The sequence below is a fragment of the Schistocerca gregaria genome, chromosome 4, assembly GCF_023897955.1.
Source record: "Schistocerca gregaria isolate iqSchGreg1 chromosome 4, iqSchGreg1.2, whole genome shotgun sequence".
In the NCBI taxonomy this organism is placed as follows: Eukaryota; Metazoa; Arthropoda; class Insecta; order Orthoptera; family Acrididae; genus Schistocerca; species Schistocerca gregaria.
The window spans coordinates 321,602,081-321,627,175 of record NC_064923.1 but is presented as its reverse complement, the minus strand read 5'-3'; positions in this window follow the sequence as shown (position 1 = coordinate 321,627,175).

Here is a 25,095-nt window from a genome sequence, read left to right as displayed (position 1 = left end):
TACGACCGCATCATCCTCCTTCATTCAAATTTATTGTGCTACCGTCGCACGACCACGTCGAAGCGTTTCATTGGCCGAGTTACTCACTCCGAAGACCGCAAGTGAAAAATAACTACTTTGCATGTAGCAGATCGATATTAGAGCCTAGCAAAGAGTCAACAGAAAATATAGCAAAGAGCTCTCCTGTAAGTGATACAAAGAAATACGTTATCGAAATGAAGGGTGGCTGAATCATATGCCACATTTCAAACTCGTACAGAAAACACATACATAGTGAGACAAAACGCTACATTCATGTGCTTAACAGCATGCTTATCCACTTCTGGAATGCAATATGGCCTCGATTGTGTGTGTAATGCATTCAAAAAGTCCTTGGAAAGACTGCGGAGGTGTGTGGGGCCAGAGGGTTACACTCAGGTCACTCGATTTCCGTAAATTACAGGCCAGTGATCTGTGAACATGGAGCTGACGCTTGATAGTTCCGTAATATGTTATGGTGGGTGTAGATCAAGCGAATCTGCTGTCCAGGCATCACTGTCAGCCGCGCGGGAATAGCCGAGCGGTCTCGGGCGCTGCAGTCATGGACTGTGCGGCTGGTCCCGGTGGAGGTTCGAGTCCTCCCTCGGGAATGGGTGTGTGTGTTTGTCCTTAGGATAATTTAGGTTAAGTAGTGTGTAAGCTTAGGGACTGATGACCTTAGCAGTTAAGTCCGATAAGATTTTACACACATTAACATACATCACTGTGATGTTTCTGAAAACACTGTAGCAAGATTTTGGCTTTCTGATAAGAACTGCAATCCTGCTGGAGATTAAGTCGATTTAGGCTAATTTGTATGAGTATTATGTGCTAATTAGTTTTGAGGAATGAAAGGATGCAAGTCGTCCGGCGTAATGAGCACCCAATCCACAGCTGCCGATTACTATCACACGACCCATGGAAGCCCAGTTGAATGTCTCGGTAACATAACACTGGCTCAAACGGACAGCTTTCATGACCTAGTGCTTCAGGGGTCGTTCGCCTGGACGACAGTATAACCCGACACAAACGTCGACCCGGTGTAGCAAGAAATGTCGTTCGTCCAACCAGGTGACACGTTTCTTTTGATCCACGGTGCAGTCTTGATGATTCCGTTTGCTGCTGCATTTGCAGTAAACGATGTCGTGGTCTGAACAGGGAAAAACGTGTAGGGTCTTCTGCTGCCGTCACACTCTTTGGTAATGTGCGCTGGACGGTGTGCTCCGAAACGCTTGGATGTCGCCTATCCTGTTTTACGAAGTGGTCAAACCTTCGACCTCCACGTTCTACAACGAGGCGTGAACGTCCATCATATTCAGAATGAGAATTTCACTCTGCAGCGGAGTGTGCGCTGATATTAAACTTCCTCTCAGATGAAAACTGTGTGTCGGACCGAGACTCAACCTCGGAACCTTTGCCTTTCGCGGGCAAGTGTTTTACCAACTGAGCTACCCAAGCACGACTCACGACCCGTCCTCATAGCTGGCAGAATTGAGGCTATGAGGACGGGTCGTAAGTCGTTCTTGGGTAGCTCAGTTGGTAGAGCACTTGCCCGCGAAATTCTAAGGTCCTGAGTTTGAATCTCGATCTGGCACACAGTTTTAATATTCCAGGAAGGTCCACCATGTTGCCGCCTACTTGTGGTTTTACCGTACCTCAAACATTTTCCATACATACAGACGACTGTATAACGCGAACAGCCTACCAACATCACCGTTTCCGAAATGTTCGTTCCCAGGTGCCAGTCCATAACAATCCACCCTCGTCAAAGTCACTTACGTCAGTGAATTTCGCCATTTGCAGCCCGCATTGTGATTACAATGATTTCTCATTCGTCTCTTCTCATTTATATGCTTTTCTTACTTCTTCACGCGCCCACATTGCCATCAGGAGACATTCAGTCTCTCGGCGGACATTGATCATAATGGTTTGGTCCATCGCCTCCACGAGGATAGTGTTTTCGAACTTCAGAGTCGAGCTTCAGGTTTAGTACAGTGTAGCCGGCCGGGAAAATGTAGGTTTCTTTTGTATGAGTATTCTGTATCAGGTACTTTTGAAGACATTATGAGAAAGCTGAGAAACGCTTCCAGTCTTATTCGCCTACATACCGACAGCTCAATAGGTCAAATCTACGATGAGTCGAAACCTTGAATCCTATTATATATACTCCATCAGAGAAAGTCTATAGACTCAGTATTGTCAAAATCGAAAAGAGCATACGTCAATAATTGGTGGTACCAAAACAGTTTTCCTGGTGGCCAATGTTAACTGCATCATGAAGAAACACTCACTCTCTAATATGCCACGACAAATATGTGAAGAGTATCTAGCGAAGTTATCTAGTCGCTTATAACATGTCTAGGTGAAATAAAGTTAAATGTTGGATGTTTTTACCGGCCACCCTATTCCGTTGCGACGGTTTCAGCGTCATTGACAGAAAGTCTATTGTCACCCATATTAAACAATATCAGTTTTAGGCGATTTTAACTTACCGAGTACAGACTGGGACATCCATGGATTTATCACAAGGGGTACAGAGAATCTTCCGAAGTTCTTTTGAACACTTTTTCCAATAACTGTCTTGAGTAGTTGGTTCAATAGCCCCCACGTAATGGAAATATTTTAGACCTTGTAGCTATAAACAGGTCTGACCTAATCGGCGACGTCAGAATGGAGACAGGGATTAGTGACCATAATGTTATCATAGCAACTTTGGTTGGTAAAATTAACAAACCAGTCAAGAAGGCCAGGACGGTATTTTCGCTACAAAGAGCAGGTAGGCAGTGTTAACGTCCCATTTGCACAACAAAATTGACATTCATTAGTTCAGTACGATAAATAAAAGTCGTGTGACTAGGGCCTCCCGTCGGGTAGACCGTCGTAGGGTGCAAGTCTTTGGATTTGACGCCACTTCAGCGACTTGCGAGTCGATGGGGATGAAATGAGGATGATTTGGACAACACAACACCCAGGCCCTGAGCGGAGAAAATCTTTGACCCAGGCGGGAAACGAACCCGGGCCCTTAGGATCGACATACTGTCGTGCTAACCACTCAGCTACCGGAGGCGGACAGTTCAAAAGAATGAACCTAGGGTAATTTTGTGACAAGTTTAAACGGATTGCAAATCACACTCTGGGTAAGTAGGTACCGAGTTACTTAGATTAAGAGCAGATAACTCCGATCGTGGTTAACAACAAAACTACAAAAACTGCTGAAAAATCAAAGGTTGTTGCACTGTTGGATCAAAAGAGAGCAAGAAAATGATGACAGGCAAAATTTAGTAAAAATTCATGCGTCTGTAAAAAGATCTAAGCGCCAAGTTTGCAGCAATTATGATCGCCATACCTCAGCACTAGATATTGCCAAGAAACAGAGAAAATTTAGGTGCTACGAAAAAAAAAAAAAACGTTAAGAAGGTCTGCGTCTTCAGAATGAGATTTTCACTCTGCAGCGGAGTGTGCGCTGATATGAAACTTACTGGCAGATTAGAAATGTGTGCCAGACCGAGACTCGAACTCGGGACTTTCGACTTTTCGCAGCAAGTGCTTTACCGTCTGAGGTACCCAAGCACGACTCACGACCCGTCCTCACAGCTTTACTTCTGTCAGTACCTCATCTCCTACGTGCCAAACATCACAGAAGCTCTCCTGCGAAACTTGCAGAACTAGCACTCCTGGAAGAACATCCTTTCTTCCAGGAGTGCCAGTTCTCCAAGTTTCACAGGAGAGCTTCTGTGATGTTTGGAAGGTAGGAGACGAGGTACTGGCAGAAGTAAAGCTGTAAGGAGGAGGCGGGAGTCGTGCTTGGGTAGCACCTCAAATGAGAGTGTCTGTACGTTTCAACGTTGCAGGAATGACAGCTGCGTGTAGCAGGCAGGGTCACGGCATATCTGACAGACCTGAGAGATCTTGTTGCAGTGGTGACAGACGCCATGCTTTTGTACATTGCCAAGTATCCGCAGACATTCTGCATGCATCTATGACTATCTTCGATGGTCTGGTTTTCCGCCAAAAGAAACTCAGTGACAGTTCCCTGAATCTAACGCTCCTCCGTTACAGACGCCAGTATGAGAGCTACGCATAGCGCCGCCATCTGTCGGAACTTCATGAAACTATAGGGGTTCCAGCGTGAATATTCCACCATGTCCCACAACAAATGACATAGTTTTGAGACGAAACTGGACGAGAAAAAAATGTGTGTAGAATTACTAACTGATCGCGTCTAGTAATATATGAGGAAGCTATTCCTTATGCTATACGGAAAACGTCGAGTTTTGAGAAAATTTCGGTTCCTTAACAACTATTAAAGTTATCCACTTGAAACTCGAGTTACGAGCTACTATTTTCATTTGACATCGTTGGATAAACTTTGAATCCACGGCCACCGGTAACTCCAGCGACACGTTCGGAACCTGATTACAGCAAAGAAACGCCCGGGATTCGCACCAGACCTGTACGCGACTTAACACCACCTTCCCTATAAACTCCCACAAAGTACTGGTCGGCCTTCCATCGCCTTACTCGTTCCCATTCCGCACCCTATTACCCCCTTCTCCATAGCAACCGCCCCTTCCCTACAACCACAGTAAGGCCAACCACTTCGCTTTCCACCTTCTCGAGGTCTTCTCCACCCCTGATGATCCCCACTTTGATTATCCCCTTCTCCCCACCATCATGGAACGTTCCGATGCCTCTGTCGTTCCACTCGCTCCCAGTCTCCAGTACTTGGGGCAGTTACTACCCCCCCCCCCCCTTTGACAACAACACTCCAATCATAGCACATGACACTAAACTTATCCTCCAGTCAAAACGCAGCACCGTCCCTGGTCACATCTGTGTCACTTACAAAGAATGCTCCTTCTCCTTCCTCCAAGACCCAGGCAATCATCATAGGTCGCACCACCCACTTCTTCCATCTCCATAATTTCTACCTAACTATTTATAGCCATCCCATCCAGCTCACCTGCACCTTGCCCTCACCCTTGATCGCCATCTCACCTGGACCCCTCATCTCCTGACTATCCAGCAGAAATCCCATAATCACTTCTGCCTCCTGAAACTCCTGTCCAGCTGGACATGGGGATGGGATCCTTCCACCATGCTCCACAACTGCAACTCCCTCATCTGTCGTGTCCTCTGCTTTGGAGCGTTGTCTGGATCTCTGCGCCCCTCCCCCCCCCCTTTCATAAGGCCATACAAATCCTTGAACTCCACATGCCGTGCCTTGCCTTGCATATATCCGCCTTCCATCCACCACATGGCTGCTATATGACCTCATCCCCTTTCCCCACCTCCTCCTTTACACTGTGTGCAGTCTTGATCCACCCACCCCACAGCGTCCTCTTTCGTCTGCACCCCCCCCCCCCTCCCCACACACACACACTTGTTGCTGCACCTCTATCACTGTATCCCCCCTCTCTCTACCTCCACACCCATCATCTTCTTCATCAGGGCAATTTCGAGCACCACAACCCCCCCCCCCCCTCTGGATGATTGAACTTCACTGTGATGTCCACTCTTCCTACTAACTGTAGCCTAGCTGTGTCCCCCTCCATTCCCAGGGCATGCCCCCTTCCCCTCCCCTCCTTCCGCCAGAGTAATTTCACTTACTTCCTCCCCCCTTGAGTCTCTGGACTCCCTCCTTGGATGTTTTCATCTCGCCTTCTCCCCTCCCCAGCTCCCTTCGACATGCCCTCCACCTTGTCTCCTCTCCCACCCTCTCTAGGCACCAATCCTGCCCCCTTTCTTCCCTTCTCCCTCGCATCCCTACCCCTGCAGATGCTCCTAATTTGTTTCTTCATCATCAGTGTGCTATGACGGTGTTCTGTTTGGTGTCAATCTACAGTGATGCCTAGTGCTATGTCAATAAAATTCTTCTGGGTTAGAGACCGCATTGTCATTTATAAAATTCCAACGTTTCGGCGTCTGTTGCTAACACACACCCTGAGGAAGGCGTCTTGCAACAGACGCTGAAACGTTGGAATTTTATAAATGACAATGCGATCTCTAACCCAGAAGAATTTTATTGACATTGACAACGGCCGCGGAAGCCTACGGTTACCTAGTGCTATGGTTGTATTCATGTGCTTGACTTTATACTCCATCTGTACTTTGCCTTGAGTGTTTTTCTGTGTAGTATACCACTTCAGATTTTTATCTCCATTTTCAGCCACCGCCCTTAGTACGAACTCTCCCATTATGTTCTTCCTCTTTTTATCCATGTTCCGCCTTATTTTCTCCTTAATGTTGTTTTAAACGTCTTCCTGTTATGTACTTACTGTCTCTCGGCTGAAGAGCACCACCTATACTACTCCCAGCCCACCCTGAATGTGAAAATGAAATTCAATAAAGAAGAAAAAAAGAATAAACTTTGAATACAGTCGGTGTGATGAGATAGACAGACGTTAAATAACGATTTTTTGCATGATCAGCGACTCAATATGCGCACACACAGATACACTCCAGCTCGGGTATGTTTAGCAAAGGAACAGTTGCCTCGAGGACACCTGCCAAGCAACCACACAGGCATTTAATACTGGCTGTTAAAGAGTGATTACATTTTGCTATGCCACGACTTCGTAACCTATGCCTATGCCATCGGACTCAACACAGACAGTAGTGTGTCATTCCCCACAACACCTTTCTGTGTATACTATCCAGCCGGCCGCTGTGACCTAGCGGGTTCTAGGCGCTTCAGTAGGGAACAGCGCGACTGCTACTGTTCAGGTTTGAATCCTGCCTCAGGCATGGATGTGTGTGATGTTCTTAGGTTAGTTAGGTTTAAGTAGTTCTAAGTTCTAGGGGACTGATGACGTCAGAGGTTAAGTCCTATTGTGCCCAGAGCCATTTTGTGTACTATCTCATGTAAAGTAACCGGAATCTTGTGTGTAATGGGGAACTGACCACTAGATGTCAGAAGAGGCGGATCCAACAGCAGGAAATGAGGCGGTGACTATTTCTTTTCAGTAGGAAATCAGCAACAGCAGAGCGTATCGTCAGGAGAGCAACCACACTTCGAACGTGGGCTATTCATTGGTTGTCACTTGAGAAACAGAACCATCAGAGACATGTCGATTCTTCTGAAGCTGTCTAAGTCGATTTTTGATCATGCAACTATTGAGCAGAAACGTTTGTGAACAACCTCAGCTAAACCAGACCAGATAGACCTCCCATATTGACAGACAGAGACCGTCAAGCATTGTGGGGGATGGTAAAAGATCGTGTGAAAGCAGCAGAAGGAATCACTGATGAGTTTCAAACGGCTACCAGCAGTCCATATGCCATAATGATTGTCCGCAAAGAAAAAGAACGGAATACAATGTTAGAGAAGCTCTTCATGCGATAGATAATCGACGCTTGAGATGTTACAAAGAGCATTGCCACTGGACAATCGGTGACTATAAAGGGGTGATTTGAAGTAATGAATCACACTATACCCTGTGGCAATCCGCAGCTTGTGGTCTATTGGCTAGCGTTGCTGCCTCTGGATCACAGAGTTCCGGGTTCGATTCCCGGCCGGGTTGAGGATTTCCTCTGCCCAGGGACTGGGTGTTAGTGTTATCGTCATCATATCATTATCATCATTCATGACAGTGGCTAGATTGGATTGAATAAAAATTTGACTCAAACTTCCTGGCAGATTAAAACTGTCTGCCGGGCCTAGATTCGAACACGGGACCTTTGCCTTTCGCGGGCTTTACCAACTGAGCTATCTAAGCACGACTCACGCCCCGTCCTCCCAGCTTTACTTCCGCCAGTACCTCGTCTCCTACCTTCCAAACTTTACAGAAGCTCTCCTGCGAAAGGCAAAGGTCCTGAGATCGAATCTCGGCCCGGCACACAATTTTAATCTGCCAGGAAGTTTCATATCAGCGCACACTCCGCTGCAGAGTGAAAATCTCATTCTGGGAACATCCCCCAGGCTGTGGCTAAGCCATGTCTCCGCAATATCCTTTCTTTCAGTAGCGTTAGTTCCGGAAGGTTCGCAGGAGAGCTTCTGTAAAGTTTGGAAGGTAGGAGACGAGGTACTGGAGGAAGTACAGCTGTGAGGACGTGGCGTGAGTCGTGCTTGGGTAGCTCAGTTGGTAGAGCACCTTCCCGCGAAAGGCAAAGGTCCAGAGTTCGAGTCTCGGCCCTGCACACAGTTTTAATCTGCCAGGAAGTTTCATATCAGCGTACACTCCGCTGCAGAGTGAAAATCCCTTTCTGAAAGATTGGACTGTTAATAATTGAGACTTTTTTACGGGCACTGACGACCACGCAGTTGAGCGCCTCACAAACCTAAGATCATCATCATCAACATCATAGACGGCAGGACTTGAGTTTGGCGATGCCTGGAGTAAGTTACTTGCCATCATGTGTAGTGCCAACAACGAAGCACAGAGGATATGGTGTTACGCTAGGGTATATTTTTCGCATTTCGAGTGGGGTCCTCTTACTGTGCTCAAGGAAACTCTCAATGAGGAAGGATAACATTTCAGAGAATTGTGTACTGCGTACAATATGGGAATAGTTCGGAGACTACTATTGTTTTTAGCAGCATAACAGTGCACCCTGGCATAAAGCAGCATCTGTGAGGCAAATATATGAGGACATTAACATCTTGAAACAGGCTGGCCTGCCCAGAGTACCGATATGAATCCAATGGAACACCTCTGGGATGATAGAGAACGTTCACTAAGATCCAGACCGGGCGCTCAACTTCACTACCTTCTCTAGTTTGTGCTATTGAAGAAGAATTGCCTGCCATTCCTCCACAGACATTTGATGCCTAATTGAAAGTGTCCCCAACATAGTTCAAGCCGCTCGTTGGTTGATTCAGGAATGGGGACCAAACGGCGAGGTCATCGGCCCCATCCCATCATATTAGGGGAGGTCGGGGATGGAAGTCGGCCTTTCAGATGAACCATCGTGGCATTTGTCTCAAGTGATTTAAGGAAATCACGGGAAATCTGAATCAGAATTGTCGAACGCGGGTTTGAGCCGTCGTCTTTCTGAATGTGAGTCCAGTGTGCTAACCATTGTACCACCTCGCTCTGTGGTTCAAGCCGTCATAAAAGCGAAGGACTGACACATCGCCTATTAATGTCCAATGACAGGTTTCCGGATACTTGTGATGAAACATGCTATTTGTTTTGCTGTTGAGATTTTGTAATGTATTCAGTCAAACTGGGATAATAGGACAATATCTCTCAAGGCAACCTGGAAAGCGAGAATAGCGATCCAACAGTTCCATAATCGTCACAATCACTCATTGCTGTACCATTTGTAAGCGACCTGGGAAGAACCGTAATGGTAATGGCTCTATAACGTAGCGCTACATCAGTAGAAAATGTACAGAATTACTAGCAGTGATTGAACTGGGACAGCTTGGAAGCTGCCAGAAAACGTCTTCCAACGTGCGTCGCAGTATTACTCTATACAGCCGTTAATGGGTCAGATGCTACCATAACGTAAGTGGATTGTGTCAGTTGGAAACTAAATGGCATTACAGCAAGTACCAATGATATTTGTTCTACGAGTAAAACAATTCCCATAGTAATTCTCGATGAACCTATGCCTTCCTGGATCTATGGGCTACTACACCCAGGCACCTGTGCACTAACACCTGCATCATGATGTGTGGTAACGGGCAGCGAGCTGTTTCCTTTCTTCGGTGAAATAACTACAAGAAGATTACATTTTGACTTTATCATTTCATAAAGTATGAGGAATAAATCTACAAAGTGATGCATAGACGCAAATATGCCTTCAACGTTTTTCACAAACTTTTTGCATAATTATCAATTCTATTGTGAACATCAACATGTTCGTTCGAAAGATGTACTGTTGTAAAAATACGTATCCTAAAGAAGTTGAGCGTTTTACCTGGACTGCTAAAATGTGAAACCTACTGCTAGAGCCTATTGGGAAGCTTTTAAAACTGATTTCTACGCTTCCTCACTAAAGACTATACGTTCGTTCGTGAGTTCCCACAGTTATGTACATTTGTGGATACAGGCAGTAACTGCTTACCTGAACGCTCCCAGGCACCATAAACGTGTGTCGAAGTAGCCAGTCTGTTCACTAATTATCCTCCACAGGGGTCACAGTTTCATAGTCATAATTATACCAGTTCAATATCACTGCTGCTGTTTCCAATAATAGCCACTAACTCCGTAGTCCAGCATATATATAGCTGTCCGTAATTTATGCTGTTTCTATCTTAATGACTAGGTCGTCTGAAATGTCCACTAATTTAACTGTAAATGCCTGTCAGGGGTATTGCTTACGTTACCTTCACTGTAAAACTTCCTGCTTCACCACAGTTGCAGGTACCGTGGGAGAGTCAGGTGTACGACGAGGACGTAGCAACAAGTATAAAAGAACTTTCGCAGATGAAAGAGGAAGAAATATTTCTCTGAAACAATGCAGTAGTGCTTTATGGTTGTTGTTGTTGTGGTCTTCAGTCCAGAGACTGGTTTGATGCAGCTCTCCATGCTCCTCTATCCCATGCAAGCTTCTTCATCTCCCAGTACCTACTGCAACCTACATCCTTCTGAATCTGTTTAGTGTATTCACCACTTGGTCTCGCTCCACGACTTTTACCCTTCACGCTGCCCTGCAATACTAAATTGCTGATCCCTTGATGCCTCAGAATATGCCCTGCCAAACGATCCCTTCTTCTAGTCAAGGTGTGCCACAAATTTCTCTTCTCCTCAGTTCTATTCGATACATCCTCATTAGTTATGTGATCTACCCATCTAATCTTCAGCATTCTTCTGTAGCACCACATTTCGAAAGCTTCTATTCTCTTCTTGTCCAAACTAGTTATCGTCCACGTTTCACTTCCATACATGGCTACACTACATCCAAATACTTTCAGAAAGACTTCCTGACGCTTAAATCTATAGTCGATGTTAACAAATTTCTCTTCTTCAGAAACTCTTTCCTTGCCATTGCCAGTCTACATTTTATATCCTCTCTACTTCGACCATCATCAGTTATTTTGCTCCCCAAATAGCAAAACTCCTTTACGACTTTTAAGAGTCTCATTTCCTAATCTAATTCCCTGAGCATCACCCGACTTAATTCGACTACATTCCATCATCCTCGTTTTGCTTTTGCTGTTGTTCATCTTACATCTTTCTTTCAAGACACTATGCATTCCGTTCAGCTGCTCTTCCACGTCCTTTGCTGTCTCTGACAGAATTACAATGTTACCGGCGAACCTCAAAGTTTTTATTTCTTCTCCGTGGATTTTAATACCTACTCCGAATTTTTCTTTTGTTTCCTTCACTGCTTGCTCAATATACAGATTGGATAACATCAGGGATAGGCTACAATCCTGTCTCACTCCCTTCCCAATCACTGCTTCCCTTTCATGTCCCTCGGCTCTTATAACTGCCATTGTAAATTGCCTTTCGCTCCCTGTATGTTATCCCTGCCACCTTCAGAATTTGAAAGAGTGTAATCCGGTCAACATGGTATTTGAGACGAAGTGCGCCACACTGGGTTGTTGAACATACAGTAAACAGAACGCTGTTACACAGGCCACAAATATTTGGGAAGCAGTCAGTGAAGGCGTTAAATAATCGCTCATTTCATTAATCTATTACAACGATATTGGTCACTTTCTGTTCTGGCGTAAAGTCGACCGCCGGCACGCCATCGGGAACGTTAGAGCATAGAGGGCTGTGAAGAAGAGATGAGCCAATAGCACACTGACCGACCCCTCTTTAGGACGACAACGTGACAGCAGCGGCCTCTAGGCGAAGAGAACATACGCGCCGCTCCAGAGTGCTAGCGGCCAGTTCTACAGAAGCGTCAAAACCAGCGACACCGACTTGTATTGGAATAGTTATACTGAAAGACACTGATTATATTGCATGTCACCCTTCGCTTGCGGCACATCTGTATTACTCAAAGTTAATATTGCCGTTTATTTTCTGTAATAAAACCCTTTCATACAATTTGCTTGAATTGCTATCTAGCGATCCGAGAAGCAGATTTCCTAGGCACTCCACATTGACGAGTAGGCAGGATACAATATTTCCGTGACAGTATCTGGGTTGCAGGTTAACGTGGGTATGCGTAAGAATTCCTTTTGCTGGCAAAACCGCGAGGCATGAGCGGAAGGGAAGTCTGACTGGAGCCACGCGAATTCTTTTCAAGATGCCTAAGCTTTAATAATTTTTATGCTTCCATGTGTTCCGAAAATGTCTACAGAGTTTTTCATGTGGAATGTTCAATGAATTTACGGCACGTCGGAGAGTATATTTTCATCTGTAATGGGGAATAATGAATACCACTTGGTCGTTAGTGAACAACCTAACGAGTCCTTTGGTTCACCAGCTTATGTGCAACAAGACCTAGAAAGTGTAATGTCGACGGGAAAAGGATGCTCTTGGAGAATGTGTAAGGACTTCTTGTTGCTTTCAGTGGACTCTGAACAATTTTCATTTAGATAATTAAGGGAGAAAGGGATTTGTTCATCATTTACTTCAGTTTGATGAGGCAACTGTTTATTCTTTGTGCGTAGCTACTGAATGTTTCTACTGCAGTGGAGGATTTTATTCTAGACATGTTCTTATTGTGTAATTCGGGGGAATGAAAAATTTTGAGACATGTGTTTCAGTTTTAATCATGACTCGTTGTGTCTGTGGATTTGGTTTAGCTGTCACTCGAGTAATTTTCTATTTTCATTATTTGCACACAATCTTAGAATATAAGTTTATAATGAAAACTTTATTTCGACTATGAGAAATCCCTTTGTCCCTGAGTTTTTGCTCAGGTGTGTGTCACATGTTTCCTGGAAAGAGCTTTTTCAAAGTATGACCACTCACTAGAGAATATTATCCACCAGGTCTTTTCCTTTAGTCTAATGCTCCAGCAGACGGCGCGCTAACAACAGTATTTTAAATAAGTGGAACATTATCTTCTTGTTGGACATGAGTTTATATTGTTCCATAAATGGTGAGGTATGGAACAAACAAAACCGAAAAAGCGGATAGTTTCAAGCAGTCGGACGTGTTATCTATTATTTATTTTTGTTAAGGAATGGTGGAACATACTTCGTGGTTTTAGCCATGGTCGTTGCTGATGGGCCTTGATCATCAACTATTTCTTCTTTGAGCACGTCTATATATTCCGCTGAGCTTATGCCTTTGTTGCATTTGTGTCACGAGTTCAGTTTGTGTAGTGGATCCTGTTTGCGTTCATGTTGGAGATCTTTTAGTCACACGCAACGCGAAACAATTACTTTCCACTATTAACATAAATGTTTCAATATATGTGATGATTATTTGATCCAGAATCAATACATTACAGCGCCTTAACGATCTTGGCTACGAAGATAACTGAAGAATAAGTACGATTACCACATCATCTAGAAGAAGAGTCTTGAGTCAGGATGAAAGCGGGCAGGTCGACGCGGCAGCAAGTACCGGCGAGCTGCTCTTCAGAGGGCTGCTATGTACACGGACCTGAGAGTCACTTCTGGAAAACGAGTTGTTCACTCAGAGGCAACTCGCGCATTCATACCTCAAGAGAACACACAATGACGCCGATTCTCAGACTGAAGTTCAGTCGTATGTACGCCAAGTGGCTTCGAATACAGGAATAAATTCCTTCAACTCAGCGGCTACTCGCGACAGATAAGCAACGGGTTATTGAATACGGGGTAACACGTGACGCATTTACTCGCAACAGACAAGAAGCGTGTTGTTGATTCACATCTGACAAATGAAGGACAGCATGACGAGGAAAGAGTCACTTAGTCACAGGCTGTAGCTGATAGAACATTCATTACAAGACTGACGACAATCGATTTTTGTGGACCTGAGAGTGTCATTAGAATGTTCACGTCACACAGGTCCTGCATCATCCGACGTGTGCAGAAGGGCATACCCAAACTGAAAGGTAGGCGAATGGTCTGAGTATTCATTACTGTCACTTTAATTTTCAGTAGTTGGTAGAATAACCTTTAACAATTAAGCTGGGTTAGAGCCTATGGAATCAGGAAAATTACGGACCATTTACAGACATCATTCTGTACGTAGCCACACAAGTAATGGGTAACAATTATCCACTAGCGGGCATCAACAGAACCGGCGAGACGTTGAGGTACGTTGGCTAGACTCTGGCTGAGATTCTATGCCATGTGCTACGCTATGAAACGGTAAATAATGAATGGTGTATTATATCGTACGATAGCCATAACAGACTACAACTCTACGCATTTGTCTCCGGTAATTGGTACTGATCACGGAAGTTGGACCCCCATCTCTAACCCAATATGATTCTCTATGCAGTACATGTTGTGTATTGTCATACATTTATATTTAATATCCGCTAACTGATCACAGAATTTGGCCCAAGTGCTCTTCCTTCTCCCTTCAGACTTACAACTAATACGCCTGTTGTGATTAGAATGTACCATTCCCTCTCACCTTCATCTTATATCCGACAGCAATATAGGAATCCGCTGCCTTCCAAGAACCTAATGGTAATAGTGAGGGGTGTCAATGTTTGTCCACTGGTCGTAGGTCCAAGGGATGTAAAACATTTAGTGTGATTACAAGCACAACGTTTGCGGGATACAACAGTTCGCGGAGTTGGGTCAGTGTTAGGACTGAGTGTTGCAATGATTAATTCACAACCTGTACTTACTACCATAAACAGTTTCAATTATTATCGTTAGTGACTTTTTTGTTTACTTTCTTTGTTCCAGTTCTTCCAGGTACATGTGTGTGGTGAAACCCCAACACATACACATGAAAGAAGAGGAAATATGAGGTAAACAATAACAAGAAACCGTGAGTAACGATAAGAACCAGAACTGTTTATAGTACTAAACAAAAGCACGCGAATTGTTCATGATTCTAGCAAACAGAATTATAAGAGAGAAAAATAATTGTTGCAGTGACAACTGACGATACTTTAGAATAAAGCGAAACCTGTCTGATCTTAATAAGACTTTCATTACAGATGCAAAAAAGATAGTAATTAACCTATATAATTTGTGTACCCGCAAAAGCTGAAAAAAGAGGACGAAAAAGCAAGAAAGACAGCATGTAAGTTCCATACCAAATTGATGTTTGGAGTGACATCTCACGGCATTGATAGGAGCACATCGTGATGTAAAAAATATATTTACAACCAGTACAAACATTGTATGCGAATCATAGTGATTCAATATGTATTAGAGGCTCGCTAAAGTGACACAAACAAAATAAAAGATATGAAAAAATATAAATGATGTACATGTTTAGTTCGTGTTACAGCACTACTCCTGTGATGCATTGTTGAGGCTCACTGCCGTAATGCTGTTCTGTGTAGTCTTGATGGAAAACTTCTCCGCTGTACCAACAAAAGAATCGTCTCCATATCTATGTTAAATTCAAATGAACGTACTGTATGTAAACGAAACATGGTTGCTGAAGTAATCTTTGCCGGAAACGTTTTACTTGTAGCATAAGAAATAAAACACCGTGTATTTAGGATACATATGTTTTTTCTCTATGCAACTGCTCTCGAAAGATTCCAGCGATACAATTCGTTAAAAAGATTTGATTATTTGAAGTTGTAACACCATGGCTGCCATTACCCTTGACGCTGCATCACAGACAGGAGCGCCTGTGATGGTGTACTCAGTGACGAACCTGGGTGGACGAATGGCAAAACGTCATTTTTTCAGATGAATCCAGGTTCTGTTTACAGCATCATGATGGTCGCATCCGTATTTGGCGACATTGCGGTGAACGCACATTGGAAGTGTGTATTCGTCATTGCCATACTGGCATATCACCCGGCGTGATGGTATGGGGTGCCATTGGTACACGTCTCGGTCACCTCTTGTTTGCATTGACGGCGCTTTGAACAGTGGACGTTAGATTTCAGATGTGTTACGAACAGCGGCTCTACCCTTCATTCGATCCCTGCGAAAGCCGACATTTCAGCAGGATAAAGCACGACCGCATGTTGCAGGTCCTGTACGGGCCTTTCTGGATACGGAAAATGTTTGACTGCTGCCCTGGCCAGCACATTCTCCAGATCTCTCACCAACTGAAAACGTCTGGTCAATGGTGGCCGAGCAAGTGGCTCAATACGCTAGTCACTACTCTTGATGAACGGTGGTATCGTGTTGAAGCTGCATGGGCCACTGTACCTGCACACGCCATCCAAGCTCTGTGACTCAAAGCCCAGGCGTATCAAGGCTTTATTATGGCCAGAGGTGGTTGTTATGGGTACTGATTTCTCAGGATCTATGCACCAAAATTGCGTGAAAATGTAATCACATGTCAGTTCTAGTATAATATATTAGTCCAATGAATACCCGTTAATCATCTGCATTTCTTCTTGGTGTAGCAAATTTAATGGCCAGTAGTGTATAAAGCGCGCACGATCTGTGGAAGGGTCGGATCGTGAAGAAGCATAAAGAAGAAAGAAAAGTCACAAAAATTACAGCCTGTCCCTTCGGCTGTTATCAAGAACTTCAAAATCAAACAGTGGTGTTCCCCCTCTGTAAAATAAGACAGTACCAGTAGATAGATATTTTCGGACCCACATTAAAGAACGTGTAACAGCCAGGAATAGAAAAACGATGAAGTAGCACTTCTTTCAAAAATATCACGTCTGCACTTGATCGTAAATAAATTGTCGCAACACCGAAATTCTAAGCTCGGAAGTAATTCTGTACACATCCAAGGTAAGGAAGGTATAGGGAACTAAATATTCTTTTTTTTCCCTTCTCAGTGCCTAACGCTCAGTTTGGAAACGCTGTTCGTTGCTGATCTGTGGGAAGGCGACTGCCATATGGGGCAACTTGCGGGAGTCCTGCGGCAATTCAGCATCAGGTGCAGAGGACACACACTCCTGTTCCACAAGTGGGCGGTACGTCTCATGAGAATCAACGGAAACTAAAACTGGCGGAAAGTCTTTTACTGTCACCATGTGTCCCACTGACACACTTGTGCCGATCTGGTTCTGATGAGGAACGGCGTGCAGCATACTTTCCCCATCCAGCGGCTCAAAAGATTCAGAAATTCCTGGCTGCCAGTCGATATACACTCCTGGAAATGGAAAAAAGAACACATTGATACCGGTCTGTCAGACCCACCATACTTGCTCCGGACACTGCGAGAGGGCTGTACAAGCAATGATCACACGCACGGCACAGCGGACACACCAGGAACCGCGGTGTTGGCCGTCGAATGGCGCTAGCTGCGCACCATTTGTGCACCGCCGCCGTCAGTGTCAGCCAGTTTGCCGTGGCATACGGAGCTCCATCGATGTCTTTAACACTGGTAGCATGCCACGACAGCGTGGACGTAAACCGTATGTGCAGTTGACGGACTTTGAGCGAGGGCGTATAGTGGGCATGCGGGAGGCCGGGTGGACGTACCGCCGAATTGCTCAACACGTGCGGCGTGAGGTCTCCACAGTACTTCGATGTTGTCGCCAGTGGTCGGCGGAAGGTGCACGTGCCCGTCGACCTGGGACCGGACCGCAGCGACGCACGGATGCACGCCAAGACCGTAGGATCATACGCAGTGCCGTAGGGGACCGCACCGCCACTTCCCAGCAAATTAGGGACACTGTTGCTTCTGGGGTATCGGCGAGGACCATTCGCAACCGTCTCCATGAAGCTGGGCTACGGTCCCGCACACCGTTAGGCCGTCTTCCGCTCACGCCCCAACATCGTGCAGCCCGCCTCCAGTGGTGTCGCGCAGGCGTGAATGGAGGGACGAATGGAGGGAGACGTGTCGTCTTCAGCGATGAGAGTCGCTTCTGCCTTGGTGCCAATGATGGTCGTATACGTGTTTGGCGCCGTGCAGGTGAGCGCTACAATCAGGACTGCATACGACCGAGGCACACAGGGCCAACACCCGGCACCATGGTGAGGGGAGCGATCTCCTACACTGGCCGTACACCTCTGGTGATCGTCGAGGGGACACTGAATAGTGCACGGTACATCCAAACCGTCATCGAACCCATCGTTCTACCATTCCTAGACCGGCAAGGGAACTTGCTGTTCCAACAGGACAATGCACGTCCGCATGTATCCCGTGCCACCCAACGTGCTCTAGAAGGTGTAAGTCAACTACCCTGGCCAGCAAGATCTCCCCATTGAGCATGTCTGGGACTGGATGAAGTGTCGTCTCACGCGGTCTGCACGTCCAGCACGAACGCTGGTCCAACGGAGGCGCCAGGTGGAAATGGCATGGCAAGCCGTTCCACAGGACTACATCCAGCATCTCTACGATCGTCTCCATGGGAGAATAGCAGCCTGCATTGCTGCGAAAGGTGGATATACACTGTACTAGTGCCGACATTGTGCATGCTCTGTTGCCTGTGTCTATGTGCCTGTGGTTCTGTCAGTGTGATCATGTGATGTATCTGACCCCAGGAATGTGTCAATAAAGTTTCCCCTTCCTGGGACAATGAATTCACGGTGTTCTTATTTCAATTTCCAGGAGTGTAGTACGGAACACCGGAAGAGGTCTATCCTCATGTGACTCAGAGGAGGCGGTTTCGTATCGGAAGACACGTCAGAGGAGGCACTGGACGCTTTAGAATCTTGAACAGCAGCCTGACTTGTTATCATCTGGTCTGAACTCGGAGGGGAAGAGGCCTCCTCCACTGGAATATTTTCAGCAGAGAGGAGAAGGGATGAAGAATCATCTGACTCCTAATCATCTTGTGTCTGTCTACGCTTGTTTTGAAATGGAGGCGGCGTCGGCGCGGAAGCTGCAGTGGCGAAGTCCAATTGCGAGGCTAACGGTGAAAGTGCACTAGGGCCATCAAGCAATGGCTCGCGTTGGCCCTCAGAAACTTAGTTAAAGACAATGCCTGCCACTTGGGGAACCATGACTGCTAAAGTTAGCCTTTAACGATGTTACAAGTGGATTATAAGACCGTGACACTACGCTGGATATTTGTGAGGGGATGTCCGCACTAATTATATATCAAACAAGTCCCTTCTAGTCGTGTGTGAATTTTATGTATCCGAGGATATAATCGATTTGAGCGCCATGTCCATGGATCGAACACCACTCTAAACTTGTAAACGATGATGAGCGGACCAACATTCCCGTCGCATATTCCGATGTCCCCAGACGGAACGAGGGCCGGAGTGGTCGAGCGGTTATTGGCGCTGCAGTCTGGAACCGCGCGACCGCTACGGTCGCAGCTTCGAATGCTGCTTCGGGCATGTATGTGTGTGATGTCCTTAGGTTAGTTAAGTTCAAGTAGTTCTAAGTTCTAGCGGACTGATGGCTTCAGAAGTTAATTCCCTTAGTGCTCGGAGCCATTTGAACCATTTGAACCCAGACGGAGCAGGACGATTTGAGGAAACTGACATCAACTTCGGGCGGAAGGTTAAACACTCTAGCATTCGTTAACATGCGTTCGCCAAAACAATCATAGTATTAGAACTAACACGACGAGTGAAGAGAACCTGTTGTCCGCGCCGCAAACGAAGCCTGTCTACCTGAAGCGGATCTAGAAACTTGACATACTCGTAAAAAACATAGCATTCAGATTCGAAGTAAGAAATGTGAACCCGTTCTGAAGTTATCATGATGGTGTCTACAAGCCAATAATGAATATCTAACTAACTTAGCTGCACGTGTCACGTGGACTTATCAAAACTAAAACTGATGGTACCTGTACGTGAAGTGTTCCTGGAAGCCATGGACAACATCACGGTGCAAGACAATGCTGCGTCAAAACTGAATCACAAACACGAAACACTGACAGATGAACAACTAGGCGACGCACACTAGGACTCACACGACACTAAAGACAAAAAACAAGGAAGCTCTCGCAGCAGTACGATAGAGACGGGAGCGGACAAGACCTACTCGCCTTACGTGCGCCGGCCGGAGTGGCCATGCGGTTCTAGGCGCTACAGTCTGGAGCCGCGAGACCGCTACGGTCGCAGGCTCGAATCCTGCCTCGGGCATGGGTGTGTGTAATGTCCTTAGGTTAGTTAGGCTTAAGTACTTCTAAGTTCTAGGTGACTGATGACCTGAGAAGTTGAGTCCCATAGTGCTCAGAGCCAACCTGACGTGAGAAGCTGGCGTGAACTAGACCATCGCGCCATATAAGAATCTGGTCCCACTTGCTGTGTTTTCGAGGCACTGCTGTTCTCTCGAGTTATGGCGACTGTTCGCCAGATGGCAACGGCATCGTTTTCACCTCTTAACTTTAATTCATCATAATTCAAGCAATCTGTATAAAATGTTCATAAATTATATGCAGAAACCTTTCTTGTGAATCAGTATACCTGTTAGTCAAACGGGATCAGAGCCATTACGGCAGTTTTTGAGATTAGACTACGTATACAGACGCACGCGAGCAAGCGACTTTTAGAAGGCATAAGCTTTGTGTTAAGTGACGTTGCGAACTGAAATTGTCCAACTACAAAAACCACAAAGAAACACAATGATTAGAAAAGATACGAACAAACGGCTGTGAATACCTCATCTCCTTAGCTTCTCTTGTGACTTACATGTAGCTTACCACCATCTGTTTTTTGTTCGTACTACTACCCAAGTGTTTTGAACTACCAGTAATTGTACTGTGATGACATATTAGCATGTCGCAATAGACATCAAGCGAGGGAAAATTGTTGGTACATGCTAAGTTTGATATGCTGTGATTGTTCGTTTCGAAAGGTCACTCCAGACTTCCTTCCACAATCCCAAATGTAGTTGGCATATGTTGAGCAACTGTACCAAGACTCATGACAGACTCATGAAGATCAGGGAAAATTTTTGATCGTTAAGTGCAAGAAATTAAGTGTGACAACAGTGACTGATGTGTCAGTCTCTGATGGGCCAATCGTTCAATATGCGTCTACATAACACAGTGCAGAAATAAAAGGAAATGTTGAAGTGGTGCAGGGAGTCCAACAACTTGACTGCAGACGTCGATTACTCATCTTGTCTACGGATCAAATGGAATGTATAGTATCGACAGGAGTGTCATGTTATCGCTGTGACCTATCGTAGGGTATGTTTAGGTCCTCATAACAACAGTGAAGGCGTTCAATTAAGTCTGTCTTCAACAAACTGTGAACACTTATGGAAGTTTATAATGGAATTTGGCGTTAAATCGAGTTCCTATAATCACACTGAAAGAGAAGGCAGCTGAAAAGGCGTATGGAAACAGTTCACTCAGTAATACAGGCATTATTCCCAACAGTTGGGTGCATTTTCCAAATTCATAGCAACGCCATTCAGACAGTTGTAAATACTTTCCCATGTCGACAAGAGCAGACGAAACTTGCCTTCCAACACCTTAAAATTTATGCTGGGTAGAGATAGGCACTTAGTCGGTATAAATAAATGAGGTTCAAGCCTTGTTACGTGGTTGGTCGTTGGTGCACAAGTTGAACAGACTGGGAGCAGGAACACTTCCTCGAGGAAGACCAGTTTTTATTTTGCGCCACTGATTTTTGATGTTTTTAATACTAACATAGAATCTTCTGCTAATGAGCAGCTCTGCAGTGATCTTCAAAAGCCGTAATCTATGGTTGTGTTGTCCACCTTTGGGAGACTTTTCCTGTTGTTTACCGCGTCGTAGACCGCAGTCGGGTCACCAAACGCAACATTGGTGACAAGATCTATCTCGAAACCGTCCTCGATATACTGAGAAAGATTCTGTACCTGCCCTGTGACGGCTTATTCTCTAATGAATTTATCTTCCATAAGTGGGGTGAGCCGGGCTACTAGAAGAACACGTCCAGATAGCATGAAATATTGGCAGATTATAGATATTGTCCGAAAATATTTCAGGTCGTCTGGTGATTTGCCGGGCTAGATCAGAGCGACACTATGAGCTTGTCTCCAGAGCTTCGGAATGTTGGACGTTCCCAAGCTGTTGTTGAACATTTGGCGGAGCCAGTTAGTACCTCTTTCGCTAAGGTGTTGTAGCAGTTCTATATGTCTACTCGAACACCTTTGCCATCTTCCAGACGTCGGATATCTTTAGTGATTGGTGACTGATGTCAGTTTCTGACTTTACATAGCGTATTACGTTATTAGTAGTTTTCAGACGCTTCCTGCTGTACTTCTCATTAAGTAAAAATAGGTGATTTAATTTGCAGCGACGTTTCAAAATCGTACAGGTTCGTGAGGGTCGTCGGATAATTTATTTATTGTGGACTAGGCCTTCTCTGCATTAGTATCTCACCCAACTCCTTTGCTACGCCAGAGAGAGGGTATTCTTCAGAGCTACGACAATATTCGGGATATAGCTGTCCATCATCATCTTGTAACCCCCTTTTGTAGGTGCTTCGGCAGCTCTTTGGGATGCTCTGACACGCAACTTTAAGCAGGAGCTTGATAAATGTATCATAGTTTTTCGGATTGGCATCTTTTTCCGATACTTTGTCCTCGTCCACTTTGGTGTAAGCGTCCCACTTCGCCTTTTTGAAGTTCATTCTGCACCTAAACTGTGCGACTTGAGGGTGTGAAACTTTTTGTATGGTACACACAACTCTTCTATGTTGTGAAGAGGGTATTACCTGACGAACCTGCTTCTTTATTCCTTGACTGATGTCACAGCTGACAAAAAGGAGATGAGGGTTGTAACTCTTCATCCGTCGACAACAATAGAAAGTCTCTGGCTGCTTTGGACCATGGATGAGTTTGAGTTGCTGGTACTCTGCCAAAAATTCAACTTTAAGTCCATCGTTCTTACACGCACTATAGCCCCAATCAATTTGGTGACTGTTGAAATCGCCAGTAAATGATTGTTTTTTTCTGGTTGTGATGGTTTCTTGGGGGTCGGACAACAAATTTAGCGGCAGGAGGTTTGTAGGCAAAAGTTACAGTGTACGTGTCGAGTTCTATTGAAGGTTTCGATGGCGCCGTCATCTGTTAGAAAAATCACTAGTGTCGGTTTGCAGAACATTACACTTCCATACTTTGAGTGAGGTCTCTCTATAACTAGTCTCATGCCAGCTCTAGAGCCGCAGTCGTTCGTACCACGGTTGGTTTTTCGTATGCAGAAAATATCACCATCACCTTTTTGACTTAGGTCAGATAGTAAAACAGTTGGTTGTTGAAAATTCCTCGATGTTAATTGACATTGCTCTTTAAGGGAGACCTTGAAAAGGACCTTTTACGTAAACCTTTAGTTGTCACTTTGGCGAAAGGTCTCACCACAACAACGGCACTGTTACCGGGGGCGTCCGGTGATCTTGTCCCCCACTTTTCTTTCCTTGTAGCATTGGTACTAAATTCGACAAGCATCTGTACTTTTACAGTCCAGTTGCGTAGTTATCGTGCTTATAAAATGGTTGATATTGAGCGTTCTGGTATTACACATAGTTCAGTTATTTTCTTACATAAATAGTATTCACTTCAAATGTGTTCTCAAATTTTAGTCAACCACACCAGATTCTTGACGTTAGTATTTCAATGTAATTTTGTCCCACAACAATACGTTGATCACAAATATATATCTATCATTTATAAAATCAGGAATGATGAAGGTAGTAAACCTTGAGCACAACTCATTTAGCGGGGTTACCGAAATAATAGCCAATGATTTGTGGACTGAAAAAAGGCCCCATGCTTACTTGTAAGTTCGCACGTTTGATGTCCTTACGTTACCACCCGGCTACTCCATCGACGACAACCATTGCCACGACCGCGCACTTGTTACGGTTTATTGTACTGCTTGGATTCTCGCTTTTTGTTCGCCGACGAAAGCACCTGCACTTGGTTATGTGCAGTGGGCTCGTAGTTAATGCCAAGCACTATTGCGCATCGTGTTCAATTAACGAGAAGTTGTATCATGCCACCTCACCCTTCTCCTGGATATCGGAAACTCAGTGTGGAGTCCACCATGGCGAACAGGATGAGCACAAAAGCGAGGCCAGGAAATAATTCGTTACAAGAAGCGTATATTAAGCCCTTGAAGAGAGAGAAAATTTTGCGTATTTTTTGTAGACTTCACAAAAGCCTCTGACTTTATAAGCAGAAAGCTAGTGACAAAAGAAGCTGAAGGAAAAACTAAGTTAAAACAACATAAGTACAGGAATCGTAAGTGCAATACTCCAATGGGACAAAATAAGGATGTCAAATAATCTCTTACAATCAGGGCCGACACTCCAAGGAGACGGAGTACTTCAGGGAGACCCACTGATTGCTGTGTTATTTATCCTCGCAGCGGAAGAAATTATAAACATTCCTCAGAAGAAAGATGTGATCTCAAACGCAAATACAGACGATACTATAATAAGCTCAAAGGATATTGCAAATATACGGGAAACAATAAACGATATGGCCGATTGGTGCGTCGAACAAAGTTTCGAAACAAATGTAGCAGAAACAGAAATTATGGTGCCCAGAAATTGAGGAAGAGCGGCTGCATCACCTGAGATCTTCATACGGGAGAGAAAATTGAAGTCGTACCACACTTAAAATACCTATGGGTCACAATACAAACCAGTGCAAAATGTTTTTCAAAACAAGTAACAGAGAAAGCAATGCAAGCAATAACGGATATTTATTAAGTAGAGCACATTATGTCCCTCAGCCTAGAGACAGCAGTGTTAATGTTCAGAACCAAAGTATCTCCAATACTGACGCACGGCATAGAAAACTTGGGACCACATCGCATTGTGAAAAATCTAACGACCCTAGAAAGTGTAAAGGCGACCTATATAAAGAAAGAGATCGGATTGTCCAAAACAACATGAAGCAGACTCGCATACCTTCTGGCGAGGGAATCTTTTCTCACTGAAATCGTACGGACAAACCTGATGCTACCCAACATCAGCGCTTCGGAATGCCTACCAAACACATGGAAGGGAGAAAAGGGAAGACATTCCTCCAGAATTTGACAACACAGGATTGACCGAACATGGACGAAGAAATCTTCGAGAAGAGACACGTGATCACTAGAATAGCAGTCCATGGTTTCCACCACCTTATGTGCAACAACACGTTACATCATGAAAGAAACGCAATGTGTGCGTGTAAGCTGTGTCATTGAATATGTAAATGTTAACACACAGAACTCCGCCTCGATAGGTCCCTCCACCTAGAGATAGCAATGTTAATATTCAGAACCGAAATA